This window comes from Meriones unguiculatus, chromosome 7 (genome assembly GCF_030254825.1).
Source record: "Meriones unguiculatus strain TT.TT164.6M chromosome 7, Bangor_MerUng_6.1, whole genome shotgun sequence".
Lineage (NCBI taxonomy): Eukaryota > Metazoa > Chordata > Mammalia > Rodentia > Muridae > Meriones > Meriones unguiculatus.
The window spans coordinates 7,354,947-7,366,175 of record NC_083355.1 but is presented as its reverse complement, the minus strand read 5'-3'; the positions used below and the strand labels follow the sequence as shown (position 1 = coordinate 7,366,175).

General features: G+C 50.2%; 1 long non-coding RNA gene across 1 annotated transcript; it reads right to left on the bottom strand.

Annotated features, from left to right (window-relative positions):
- Positions 1–426: 426 nt before the first annotated feature.
- Positions 427–10,327, bottom strand: LOC110548163 (uncharacterized). The gene is made up of 4 exons (XR_002476383.2): positions 10,078–10,327; positions 6,157–6,364; positions 3,491–3,611; positions 427–2,395 (listed from the first exon to the last, which is right to left on the bottom strand). It is a non-coding gene; the product is annotated as an uncharacterized LOC110548163 (long non-coding RNA).
- Positions 10,328–11,229: the final 902 nt, after the last annotated feature.

The following is an 11,229-nucleotide window of genomic DNA, read 5'->3' as shown; positions in this document are numbered from 1 at the left end:
CTGTTATGAATTGTAATGTCAAATCTGTGTTTTCCAGTGGTCTTAGGTGACCCCTGTGAAAGGGTCCTCAGGTGCCTCCAAAGGAGTTGTGACTCTCAGGTTAAAAACTGCTGTCTAAATTGTCCTTACTTCCTGGTATATATCCATGTGTGTGCCATGGTGTGCATGCGGAGGTCAGAGGATCATTTTGTGGAGTCAGTTCTCTCCTGCTTTTATGTTGGTTCTGGGCAACAAATTCAGGTGGCAAGGCTTTCATTGCAAACACCCTTACCCACTGATCCATGTCCCAGGCCTGATAACAGCTTTTGATAACAAGAAAAATGTTTATAAGTGTTTGCACTGGCCCCTGACCCCAGACTCCTGCCCTGGTCACAAGCATATGATACAATATCAGATGTCAGAAGGAACAACAACAAAAAAGATGGGTGCATTTTCGTGTTTGCACAGTTATCAGAATTTATTGAATAAAAATAATTTCAGAAACTATGTCAGTCTCATTGGCTTCAATTTGCTGAGGAATCCCAGTTTGCCTGGATAGCTGGTCACTGGCAAACAGTAGTTCTTTTATTCCAGTCTTAATTATTAATATATTAATTCTCAGATCATAGATTATAGATACCCAGTAATGATATTCATGTATATAAAATGTGTGTGTGTGTGTGTGTGTGTGCCTGTGTGCGTAACAGAATGGCTACAGAAGGGCCAATGATTCTAAAGAGTTCAAAGCTGCTGTAAGAAACGTAGAGAGCTGACAGAAATAGAGGCCTGTGTTGATGGGAGATAAGATAACTGGAGAAACTCAGAGCCTAGCTTCTTGGTCATGGGTTGATCCAGCCCTGGAGGTTGAGCTGAGCCACAGAGACAAAGAGCAGAACTTCTATAAGGTAGATGGATGGACAGGCAGATGGACAGCCACTGATTAGGTCACATCTGCAGCAGGGACTGAGCTGAACTAAAGCCCAGGGACAGTCTCTGCCTGTTGATTCCTTCATGCACACCCTGTGTTCAGATTTCAGATGGCCTGTCGGTGGGAGCCATTACCACTGTAGTGTTTGATGGTGTCCAGCGAGAATTCTGCAGCCTTCCTGGAGTGTTTGGTAAGTTCTTAGCCTGGTCATTCTGAATTTTTAAATTTTATTTTTATTGTTTTTATTTATGTGTATGTATATCTGTGTCTGTATGAGTGAGTGCCCATAGAGGCCATAAGAGGACACGCCACCTGGAGTTACAAAAGGTTTTGAGCCACCATGTGGGGGCTGAGAACTGAATCAGGGTCCTCTATAAGAGCAGCCAGTGCTCTTAACCTCTGACATCTCTCCAGCCCTCCCATTAAACAAATATTTATTTCTGTCTTTGTGTGTGTGTGTGTGTGCGTGTGTTTAAGGATGCCAATGGAGTCCTGAAGAGGGCACTAGAACCCCTGGAGCTGGAGTCATAGATAGTTGTGGGCCACCCAACATGGGTGCTGGAAACAGAATTCAGGTCCTCTAGAAGAGCAGTATATGCTCTTATGTCTGGCTCTAATTTTTTTTTTAATTAATTAGTTATTTTTTTTTAGGTAGGGTCTCACTATGTATCCCTGGCTGTTCTGGAGCTCTCTATGTAGATCAGGCTGGCCTTGAACTTACAGAGTTCCATCTGCCTCTGCCTCCCAAGTGCTGGATTAAAGGCTTGCACAGCCTCGCCCTGACTGGTTTATGGTTTTAACATGTCCATGTGGGGGTGTGAAAGTGACTTGGCTGTAACATGTGACCCAATGACTGGCTGTCAAGGCGGGTTCTCCACTCGCTTCCTCACTGTTCCACCTGTGTTCCTCCCAAAGCTGCATGCCTGGGTGAAGAAGATGACCTTCCCCACAGAGGAGGACCAGTTCTGGATCAGGGGCACACAGGTAGCTGCACTCTCCTGCAAGGACATCCAGACACACTCTGAACCAGGCCACATGCCCACATGTTCCCAGGCTCCTTCGACAGGTTTGTCGGTAGAACCTTTTACTTATAGGGACCAGTTCTTTGTCTCACAGGTGGTACTGCCTATGTGCTCAATACGCAGTATCAACCCACTTCTCTATCTGCACAAGTGCTGCTTTGTAACATGAAGTCGCCGAGGGCAAAGCACAATTCCGAAAGTAGGGCACAGCCTGATCTCCTTCAGCTTCCTTCTAGGACCTTCTCATTGTAAACTACCAAGGTGTCTGGTCTCTCCCCAGGCAAATTTGGGGTGGGTCTCTTATTTACTCTGGGGACTTCTTTTTCCCGTCAAACTGTTTCCAAGACTCCTTCTGCCGGGCGCGGTGGGTGGCTCACACTTGGGATCCCAGCACTCTGTGAATTCAAGGCCAGCCTGGTCTACAAAGCGAGTCCAGGACAGCCATGGCTGGCTACACAGAGAAACCCTGTCTCAGAAAAACAAAACAAAACGATTAGTTCTATTTAATGAGATTGCCTTCCTGCCATACACCATCCAATCACAGCCTGTGGCTTTGTTCACCTTGGCAACTCTCTCTGGAAGTACTATGTCTTAGTTACTTTTCTGTTGCTGTGATAAGACATCACACCACAACAGAGGCAACTTAGGAAAGAAAGGGTTTAGTTTGGGGCCCTGCAGAGGGTTGATGTCCATGATGGGAGAACAAAGATATGGCAGCAGAAACAACTGAGAGCTTACTTCTTGATCTTCAAGTGGAGAGGGAGAGAGACAGTAGCCAGAGGTGGTGGTGCATGCCTGTAAGCCCAGCACTCTGGGAGGCAGCGGCAGGCAGAGCTCTGTGAGTTTGGGGCCAGCCTGCTCTACAAAGTAAGTCCAGGATAGCCAAGGCTACACCGAGAAACTCTGTCTCAAAAAAGAGAGAGAGAGAAAGATAGAGAGAGAAACAGGAATAGCATTTGAAACCTCAAAGCCCTCCACCAATGAAACATCTCCCTCCAAAAGGCCACACCTTCTAATCCTTCCCAAACAGTTCCACCAATGTGGGAACAAGTAGTCTGAAGAAGCCCTTCTCATTCATTAAAACTACCACACAGTTTCCACACACAGTATCCAAAATGGGCTTGTGCTTAAGGGGCTGCAATCTTAAGAGATCTTACAAGCCACGTGGTGGTGCTGCTTGCTTTAATCCCAGCACTTGGGAGGCAGAGACAGGGAGATCTCTGTGAGTTTGAGACCAGCGTGATCTACAGAGTGAGTTCTAGGATAGCCTGTACCCTCAGTAAATGAGAGGTCCTGATTGGACAGGGTTGGTTCAGAAATCTACAGTCTTGGACTGGTAAGATGGTCCAGTGGGCCCCAACCTTATTTTTTGTATTTTTGTTTGTTTGTTTTCAAGGCTAGGTCTCCTTGTATAGTCCTGGATGGTTTGGAACTCTTATGTAGACCAGGCTGGCCTTGAACTCACAGAGATCTGCCTGTCTTTGTTTCCAGAGTACTGGGATTAAAAGCATGTGCCACCATACCCATCCTTAACCTTACATTTCTTAAGTCTAGTGTGTACCTTTTGGGGTGTGGATATCAAGCAGGCTCCCAGGGACTTGGTCGAAAAGGAGTCCAGATCATTTGTTTTCAAAGCAAATGACGCAGTCAGTTCTGAAGCTGTGTGTTTTGCAATAACCCCCCTGCAAACAAACAAACAAACAAACAAATAAATGTAATAAAAATATTAAAAAAACAAAAACCTTGGAGGAAATTGATCACTACATTTAACCTGACAGATTTCTGTGAGTTTGGGGCCAGCCTGGGATTGCTTCAGAAGGTCCATGAATGAGTTAACTTTGTAAACTGGTGGGAAAGGCCTGTGGGCCCTGTGAGTGACAGTAAGAAAGACTACTGCTAAGCCCAAAGCTGAACACATGCCACCAGCTCCTGCCAGGTCCCACTTTAGCAAGACCACAATTGCTATTAAGACCCTCAGACGGGCCATCAGTGGTTCTGAACTTGCATAATGCCTAAACCCTGCCTTATCATCAGCAGGGAGGGGACGGGCCTGGAAACCGAGGGAGCTGAAGTTTCACCGGCTGCCCCTCTCCACCACACTCCCAGAATAGCCCATGAGTTCCCGGCAGTCTGAGCTACACCGCAACCAGGCTTCTGGCAAAGAAAGACAGTCAAGCTCCAACAGCAGTGGGAACAGCTGGCCCTCGACATAGCCCTGAAGCCAGCTGGCTGGCCCCTCCCTGCCCTGCCCTGCTAGAAGCACCATCTCTGGTGAGTGCAGGCAAGTGAGGCCTCCCCATGGCCCCCTGGCTGTCCTCCATCACCAGAGGTCTGAGCTGGGTTCAAGAGTATTAGTGCCCTCAAATTTCAGACTAGGGGGTAGGCAGTGAGTGACTGGGTCTTTTAAAAGTTTTGTGGAGGGCTGGAGAGATGGCTCAGAGGTTAAGAGCACTGGCTGTTCTTCCAAAGGTCCTGAGTTATAACCATCTATAGTAAGATCTGGTTTGCAGGCAGAATGTTGTATAAGTAATAAATAAATCTTTAAAAAATAATTTCTTTCTTAAAAAAAAAATAAAAATAAAAGTTTTGTTGAGCAGGCGTGGTGGCAAGAGGCTGAGACAGGAGGATTGCTATGACTATCTGTGGACTATCGAGTGAAACCCAATGAGAACAAAATCAGAGGCTGCAGATGTGGCTCAGTTGGGAGAGGGCTTGTTCAGCATGCTTGAAGCCCTGGGTCCATCCCTAGCACCCAATAAGCCAGTTGTGGTGGAGCCACTGTAATTTCAGCTCACAGGAGGTGGAGGCAGGAGGATCAGAAGTTCAAGGTCATCCTTGGCTTCACAGCCAATTCCAGCCCACACTGGGTTACCTGAGATGGCATCTTAAAGATCAGTCAATCAAACAAACAAACATAGTAAATAAATAAGGCTCTGTTTTGCTCAGCAAGTCGGTGCTGGCTGGATCCGCTGGAGAAGAGCCGAGCTGGTGGTGGCCACAGAGGCTGGTGATCAGCCAAATGGCTGCAGGCTGCGGAGAGTTGAAGTGACCAGTCGGAAGAATGGCCACCAGTGGAGAATGGGAACAGGCTGTGGCTGGCCTCTGAAGGGGAAAGACTGGCTGGAGGAGGGAGGACGGTTGGAGACCCTGTGGGCTTGCCAGCAGGTGCGCTCTGCAGCCCTCACTTAGCCTCCGTAGGCCCTCACAGACCTTCCATCTGCTACCTCCCTTTACAGGTGTGAACCAGAGCCTCGCCATGTGCAAGCAGTGCACCTTGGTTGAGGACACACGTACATAAACAACAGTCCATTAGGCAGACAGCGGTAAGGATGTGCGGTGTGTGTGTGTGTGTGTGCGCGTGCGTGCGTGCGCGCGCACGTATAGTCCAATCCAAAGGCAAATGGTCATAACTCACGGCTGGTTTTAGCCTCTGTGAATTTGTTTATTTTAAAAAAAAATCTATAAAATAGAGACAGTAATAGCTGCCTGGTGGAACTCTACTACTACCCGTCTTGTGAGATCTGTTTATCATTTGGATAGCTACGGTAAGCATCATTTGCGTAAGAGACAGAAATGGTTTAATGCCAAACAGAGGCAAACCACCACCGGTGCTGGATTATCAACTAGGCTTCCTCTCTGAGCCCATCGGCCCCAGACCTGGGGCTCCAGCGGCCTGGTTACAGGGTTCTTGTCGACTCCAGACTCTCTGCCCCTACTCCTATCCCTTTACAGAAGGCTGAGAGCCTCCTACAGCCCTTGACAATCAATCCAAGCAATCCACTGGTAGTTTATGCCTCCATTTTACCTGTGTACCATTCTATGCCAGGGGCTTCTGGGAAGAAGAGCTTTGGAATCTAGAATCTATTCCCAGTAGAGACTATCAGGGGGCGTGGGTGGAGGGTTAAGAAAGATATGCATGCCGAAGATATCATTAACAATACAGTTCGTTGGAAGGAGAGATGAGGATCCAGAATTCAGATACTTGGGGAGGCCATCTCAAAAACAACTTTAAAAATTAACACTGCAAAGAGTAAGGCCAGGAGTAGAGGCCACACCTGTAGTCTCAGAGCTTGGGGGACAGAGAGAGGCAGGGAGGTTGTGTGTTCAAGGTCATCTTCGGTTACTTAAAGAATTTGTGTTCAACCAAGCTAAGCAAAACCAATCAACCAACTAATCAAACAAACAAACAAACAAACTGTAAATACTGAAAGATTCCTAGGTACGTACCAAAAAGGAGGACAGGACTCTCGTGTCACTAGTATTCTTTACAGTAGAATCCTTAGGGCTTCAAATCAGGGATGGGGCAGGTCCCCGATGGGCTGAGAGATGGGGAGGGCATCCTGGATTGAGAATGGGGGCCAATGGGAGGGAGCCACCGGAAGGCCAGTGTGGGAGGCTGATTGATTCAGGCTTCTCTGGCTAGAGTGACTATTTCCTGTGGGGAAGAGGAAGGATCTTCCTTAAGTACAGGCCAGAAGGACTGAAAATGCAGAGACAGGAATTTGTACTTCGACGTAGGGGCCCAGGGGAGCTGTTATCAGCTATGATCATTGTAAGTGACCATCCCTCACTAGGTTGGGTTTTGCAGGACCACAGGAAGGTTATGAGCAGTGCAGTATGTTTGGAGGGTAAGGGCTCAGCCCCTGTAAGGTTCTCAGACTGGAGTGACACTCTCTGAGGTAGGGCTATCCGAATGCCATGTGGTTTCTGTCTTGGTGTTGGAAGAGCTGGGTGAGTTGATCGGCTTAGTTCTCAGGAATGCTAGCTCCACTGGTGAGGACTGGCCAACCCAGAAGAAAATCTTAGAAAATCCTGTTCTTCCTTCCCTGGGGAGTTGGGTACTGCCCTTGAGCCACTGAGCTGTAGAAGGGAGCGGGTGGGAGGCTGACACCGGACAAGGAAGGCACAGGTTTCGTGGAAGGGTTCAGCGTCAGGTGACATTCCAGCAGGCTCTACCCAAAGCCCGCTTCCTGGTACAATTCCTGAGAGGTCAGCCATGGGCAGCGAGCAGTGGTGAGTGAGTATTTAACTCCCTTGGATCCTGGCTTCCTGCTTCTTAACTCGGCTGCCCTGGTATGAATCCTCTCAAAATAACCAAACTGTCTCAGCTCTGCAGGAAGCCCTGGGAGCTCCAGGGGAAAGGAGCCTGGCATATACTGCACCTGAAGCAGTCGTGGTTAACACAGGCAAGGAGAGGTGAAACAAACTGTTTACCAGCAGCTGAGAGACTTCCAGCCACCCCCAACTCTACACACAGGGTTCCAGAGTCCACTCTCACTGTGGGATGACCTGCCTGCCTTTTTCCCCCTACCCCCTAACCTTCTTTTTTCTTTCCTTCTTTCTTGGGGTGGGTGAATGGATAAGACATGGTCTCATGTAGCCCAGGCTAGCCTCTAGCCTAATATATAGTCAAGGAAGAATTTATAATCTCCTGTCTCTCTCAAGTGCTGGGATTACAGGAATTGCCAGCATGCCTGACATTGAGAGACTGTGTTTAACCCATCAAGACCCTGGGTCTCTAAGCCAGAACTGGCTTTCCTGGCACCCTTGAGAGAGTCTACCTGTTGTGATCCAGGATCCCTGCTCCTGGAACAAACATGTGTGACTTGTAATACACGGGTTGGCTATACCCATAATGAATGTATCATGTATAATGTTAGCAAGTTTTTGCCCCGACTTCTTTTTTTTTTTTGAGACAGGGTTTCTCTGTGTAGCCTTTGTAGACCAGGCTGGCCTTGAACTCACAGGAATCTGCCTGCCTCTGCCTCGGAGTACTAGGATCAAAAGTGTGTGCCACCACATCCGGCTCCGCCCTGGCTTATGTCATGGAGCCTTGCTAGTGGTATCGGGAAAAGCTAACTTCTCCAGCAGGCATAAGGCCTTCCTGTTTCTCAGGAAGCTGTAACACCGGTGAGGTAACAGGGCGGGTAAGGCATCATTTGTAAGGTCACTGGTGTAAGGCGGTAGTCTGCAGTGATTTGCACAGAATGGGAAGTTTAAGAGCTTCCACTAAAAAACCTACTATGTGTCATTGCTGTATATCAGATGATAGGACCAGAGGTCCCTGCTCTTAAGAAAGGCAGTTCTAATTGGGAAGACAATTTAGAAGGTTAATTAAAACACACTAGAATAAATTATAAATAAGAGAACATATGGTAGGCTTAGTGAACAAGGCGACTCAGGGTGGTTCTCTCTTCTAAAAATACTTTCTAAGATAGATCTCTTTTATGCGGATAACTGTTTGGCCTGCATGCATTGTATGTATGCTTACCACATGCATGCCTGGTGCCTGAGGAGGTCCGAAGAAAGAATTCTGGATGGCAGTGAGCTACCATGTGGGTGCTGGAAACTGAACCTGGGTCTTCTGCAAGAGCAACAAGTGCTCCTAACTGCAGAGCCACTTCTCGATCCCACGTAAGATAGTCCTTTCTGAGCCAGGGGTGGTGGCACACACCTTTATAATCCCAGCACTCAGGAGTCAGAGGCAGGTGGAAACTGGAGTTCAAGGCCAGCCTGGTCTACATAGCAAGTTCCAGGACAGCCAGGGCTACGCAGAGAAACCCTAGTTCTTTCTGGGGGGAATGAGGAAGGCTTCTCAGAGAAGGGACGCTGAGGCAGGGCGGAGTCTGGAAAATATTTTGCTCTGACAGAGACAAGGGGTAGAAGGAACAGAGCCCCGAGACAGAAAGCCCAGCACAAACCAGAGCTCAGGAGGGCCCAGCCAGGCAAGCCTTCTTTAGTGGTGTGAGATGGAATTGAAGGAATGCTGGAGAAGCAACTTCTTCCAGTGTGCGGTTTCAGAACAATTAGCGGCCTTTTTGTGGAGAGGTCTATGGCTCAGAGGGCTGGAGCATCACACAGGGAAGAATCCATCTGTAAGTGCCAGGCATGTGTGTGTGAGGGGGACATTCTAGACAAGTTGTATTTGGGGGGATGTGTCATCATTCTCATTTTCGAAAAGAGGAAAGTGAGGGGTTAGAGGGACGAATTGGCTTGCCCAGCCACACTGCCAGCAGGCACTTTTTCCCCCCTAAGACAAGACAGGGTTTCTCTGTATAGCCTTGGCTGTCCTGGACTCACTTTGTAGACCAGGCTGGCCTTGAACTCACAGACATCTGCCTGCCTCTGCCTCTCTGAGTGCTGGGATTATAGGCATCCACCATCGCTCCTGAGGTGGGTGGCATTTCTAAGGCTCCGGGACTGAGGGGCCCTCTGGCAGCTCAAAGATGGGCCCAGTGAATGAAGATGGTCAGCCTGCCTTTCAGCAGGAACTCAAGGACTCAGAGCAGGGGGAAGGTGAGGACAGAGCTGTGCTCCCTGCCAATCCAGGAGTGCCTGCAAGGGCAGATGGGCAATTTCAGCAATGGACCGTTTCTGATGCCTACCGTATTTTTTTTTTTAAATGCAGAAATAGAGTAGCTATTGGGTTAAATGAGTGTGGGAGGCATTAGGGAACATAGATACTCCTGTGGCTGGAGTCAGAGAGAGCAGCTGAGGGCCCACAGAACTTTCAAGCTCTGCCTATCTTAAGCAGCAGCCCACAGCAAAGAGATGACTCACCAGCAGGGTCCCCAACTCTTTCTCCCTAGACCTAAGCAGGATGCAATATGGATCTTGGAGAACCAGAGGTTGGAATCATCTGCCCGGAGGGACTTGCTTTGTCCTTTGAAGGCAGATTTTGTTCCAGAAGAGGGCCCGGGTGAACAGGGAAGCAAAGAGTTCGGAGAAGATGGCCTCATTTCTCCTGCCAGCCGCCTCACAAGGCTGGTGGAGGGCAGGGCTCAGTCGCCTTTTTAAGCGACTCCCAGAGGGTGAGCAAGCACCAGATAACCCTGGCGGTGGGAAGCAGGGGCTAAGAGCGGTGGTTTTGTTTTGAGACAGAACGCTGGGCAGTCCAGGGTGGTCTTAGAACGGCCTGGAGTTCCTGCTCCTCTAGGCTGCAGGTGTGAACCACCAAGCAGGGCAAAAACAGCCCCGGTTTTGGGAACTGTAGGGAAGGGAGAAGAGAGAAAGGAAATAGAGATGGTTCGCAGGGTCCTGCCACCAGTCTAACACGATTTCCATCCCCCCTTCCCGCCCCCCCCCCCCCCCCCGCTGGCTTTTCACATATGCCAATGAGCCATCTCCGCAGAGTTAGGCGTCAGTCACCTGGTTAATGCAAAGCAGGCAGAGGCCAGAGCGACTTCTTCGGCTCACGTAGGTCTAACCAGTCTGTTTACCTTCTTAGCTAGTGCGAGCACCAACTGCCTGCTCCGTTCAAGCCCCGACACCTGAGCTTGGATCCCCAACCCGGGCCTGGGAGGTGGACCCCTGTGGCAGCCACGGGCTTTGCCACATCCCCAGACTGGACAGAAACGGCCAGGCACAGGAAAGTATTCAGGGTTCTAGAAAGCGTGGGCCCGGCAACCCCACCCCTAAGTAAACACTCCTCCTAGAGTCAGAAAGGAGCAGAGCGGCGGTGCTAGGGGAGGAACCGGCCCGAGGTTTATCGCTCCGGCAACTCCGGTGATTTATTGAGTTTAGACTCCAGGTTGTCCTAGACGGAGGCACGCAAACACGCAGCGAGCCGGGGAGGTACGGGTGCCTGGCTCCCGGCCCTCTTCCACCTGGCTATCCCCCTGGCCTGTGACCAGTTGCCTCCCCTCCCCCTCGCGGGCGCTCAGCGTTGAGCAAACATTCCCTGCTGCCCGGCCTGCCACTGCCACCGGCTGGCTCCGACCGCGCTCCTGGCGATCCCCCAGGCAACCCGGCGTCACGAGAACCCGCACCCTGAGACCCGACGCCCTGCCTCCTCCGAGTCCCCAGGGCCCCTGTCAGGCCCAACAACCTCTCCCTGGCTCTGGCGACTTGTGCCCCCCGGGGATACAGCGCAATCCAACCAGACCCACTCAGTGCTCCAAGGACAGCGTAGCCCACTCCCGCGGGATCCCAGGTCCCCAGAGAAAGTGGCCGAAGGAAAAGAAAAACAAAAAAACAAACAAAAAAAAACTGTTCACTGAGCCGGAGAGGCCTCAGCTGGGGTTCGCTTCCCTGTTCCTGCGGTTTCTTTTCAGCAGATTCCTGGAGCTGGAGGGGAAAGGGTGGCCACAGGTGAATCCACCCGGACAGGGAGTGGGGGTGTGGTTCAGGGGACTCCTAATTCGTGGACAGGGCCCCCGACTGCGGGAGAGGCTGGGCTCGAGTCAGAAACAGCGTGGCCAGGAGCGACGACCACAGGGATGGCGTTAAACACTGCACCTCGGGGAACAGAACTGAGAAGGCTAATTAGGACAGGTCACCACGGGGAATCGGGGGGAGGGG